Source organism: Empidonax traillii, unplaced genomic scaffold, assembly GCF_003031625.1.
Source record: "Empidonax traillii isolate 1590-97213 ecotype Southwest subspecies unplaced genomic scaffold, ASM303162v1 scaffold427:size767076, whole genome shotgun sequence".
Classification (NCBI taxonomy): domain Eukaryota; kingdom Metazoa; phylum Chordata; class Aves; order Passeriformes; family Tyrannidae; genus Empidonax; species Empidonax traillii.
Window position 1 is genome coordinate 548,313 of NW_020955620.1, and position 2,709 is coordinate 551,021.

Here is a 2,709-nt window from a genome sequence, read left to right on the forward strand (position 1 = left end):
AGAAAAAGAAAAAGAAAAAGAAAAAGAAAAAGAAAAAGAAGTGATTTTTTTAAAGACTTCGTGGAGTAATAAACAGAACTAGTCAGCTGCAGGTGCACTTGGCACCTCAGTGACAGAAGTACCTTAAACTGATGTTGCAACTAGAACTTCTTATTTGGGAAGTCAAAGACTTCCTGTCCTCTCCTTTTCTTTTTCTTTAAATCACTGGAGCAACAAGCTCTTTTAGTTTACTCTTCTACTCAAGTTGAAGTGATGCTCAGAGAAATGCCCAGTTAGGTGCCAGAAGACAGGCCCAGCAGCACAATGAAACACTAATTTCAGTGCAAGAAGGAGAGAAGTGTGCTATTCACTACTTACCACGACCAAATCATCATCAGTTGGCTCACTGACTTCAGTCTCAGAAGATCTGGCTGTGAGATCTACGACTTCTTCAACAGCTGAAAAACAGAATGTTAAAATCAAGATCAGAGATTGCAGCAGAATGAAATGAGGTGCCACTGTGGAACAGGCTGAGGCTGGATTCAGCTGTTCCCTGAGTCTTTTCTCTTCTGGAATGTTGTCCAACTCAAGCTTTGCCCTCAACAGTCCACGGAGAGCATCATCAGCTTTGTTTCCTGAAAGGGGCAGTGCAAGAGGAACATCAGCTGAGCTCCTCACGGTTCTGCTGGATTACTACAGCTCACGGGAGCTACACACAGAAAGATGATTCATCTAATATAGAGTAATGTTTAGAACACAGAAAAAAAGACCCACACCAAAATCATAATCATGGAGGGTGCCCTAATTTTACAGTGTCATGCTGTACATGTTCCCTTCAGGGATGGGGCACAGCTAATGACACTTTTTCTTGTCATCTTCCAAACTGGAAGATCCCAAATTTAATTTGTCACCCTCTGTAGTGGCAGCTGCAGTACCTCATTGTAGACTTTCAGATTTTGAGCAGCACTTGAGGACCTTTGCTACACAGCTCATCTCCCACTTGGGGCGATATATTACAGCTCAGTAACAAACCAAAACAGCTGTCAGAAGGCTTGTTTAGAGATATCATAGTGGGCACTTCCTAAAATTCAAGTTTCCCTTCTTTCCCAGTGAAGGGCCTAGAAATGGGCAAAAGCACACATTCAACTGGACCCCAACCCTTCAGAAACAGTTTTTATTCTTACAAAGCTCAAAAGAAAGCATACCACTTTCTCTGGGGTCTACTGGCTCTGCTTCTGAAGTTCCACCTGCACTAGAAGTCACCAGCCTTCTTCGTTTCTGAGTTTGTTCAGAATCATCTGGTTCCCCACGGCGCTTCTGCCGCCTCTGAGAGAGAACAAAGCCTTAGCATCTTCCATGGGAGTAATATCAACATGACCCTCATTTTTGCAACACCAGTGAAAACACACGAGGGTACAGAAAACAATCCCACAAGGGCTAGAATATGCATTAAGTGGTGCTGTGGGGTATTCCTACCAGAGCACATGGCATCAAGGAAAAGACAACCCCCCTGATCTCTTAACAATTCCCTCACTAAGAAAAAGCCTGTCCTGATGCCTTGCAAATGAGAAGAGTAGTCCACAATTATATCAGGTTGTTGCTCATGCTGTAAGCATTTCTGAACTATTGCAAGCACCCAGAGAGATTCAAAATCTTCTGTATCCCAGAACATGAAGTTACATGAAGTTTTAATAGACTTCTGTTCCCATGCATTTGCTACAAACTCTTGAAATCCCTTCTAAAAGTACCCTGGAAAACATGTTTCAAGAATCAGATTTGCATTGAGTACTGAAGTACTTACTGTGCTCATGGTGTTTCGTGATCTAAAACCACTGGCAAAGCAAGTGGACAAACACGGGAAAAGGAATGTCAGGGAAGATGCAGCAATCAATCCCTTGGGTTCCTTTAGGTAGCACACTGCTACAAAGCTCTGATTTCTCAGGATCTGAGAATGATGTTCTTCCAAACCTATCAGAAAAGTAGAGAGGAGATTATCTATCTAGAATGCCTGTTCTCTTAAACACTCCCCTGCTCCAAGATCCCCATTCCCAAGTCATCAGCTTCTGCCCAAAGCTAGAGGGGAAGTCCATGAGTTTGGTACTAGAGCCCACCTGCAGCTGGACCTGAAGACCAGAACAGTCCCTCAGCCTCAGAAATCTCTTCAAAAATCATCTGCACTCACCTGTACACTCAGTCCAGAGTTTTTCTCACAAATGTCAGGAAATCGCCTTCTGATCCCACCTGGGATGAAGAAGACAGATGCTCTGCGTCCGATGCCCAGCAGAGAATCCGTCAACTGACTTAACAGACTCCCGGTCACCAGAACCCTTGGAGCGGGACTCTCCATGGCAACAGTTCCGTAACATTCCATGCCCAGGTAGCAGGAGTCCACGTTGTAACCTCATGGAGTTCCAGAACGCCTTGCCTCGGAAGGCACCGTGATGATCACCTAGTTCCAACCCCCTGCCATGGGCAGGGATGCAACCGGCTGGATCAGGGTGCTCAGGGCCCTGTCCAGCCTGACCTGTGGGATGGGGCACTCACAGCTTCTCTGGGCAGCCTGTTCCAATGTCTCATCACTCTCACAGCTCTTCCTAACATCCAATCCAAATCTCCCCTTTTCTAGTCAAAACCCGTTCCCCTTTCTCCAGTGACTCTGCCTCCTTTAGGCACTGGGAGGCTGCAAAGAGGCCTCCCAGGAGCCTGCTCCTCTCCACGCTGGACAGCCCC

At 45.8% G+C, this 2,709-nt stretch overlaps 1 long non-coding RNA gene across 1 annotated transcript; it reads right to left on the minus strand.

Annotated features, from left to right (window-relative positions):
• Positions 1-415: 415 nt before the first annotated feature.
• Positions 416-2,415, minus strand: LOC114062711. The gene is made up of 4 exons (XR_003572432.1): positions 2,162-2,415; positions 1,781-1,947; positions 1,185-1,305; positions 416-437 (listed from the first exon to the last, which is right to left on the minus strand). It is a non-coding gene; the product is annotated as an uncharacterized LOC114062711 (long non-coding RNA).
• Positions 2,416-2,709: the final 294 nt, after the last annotated feature.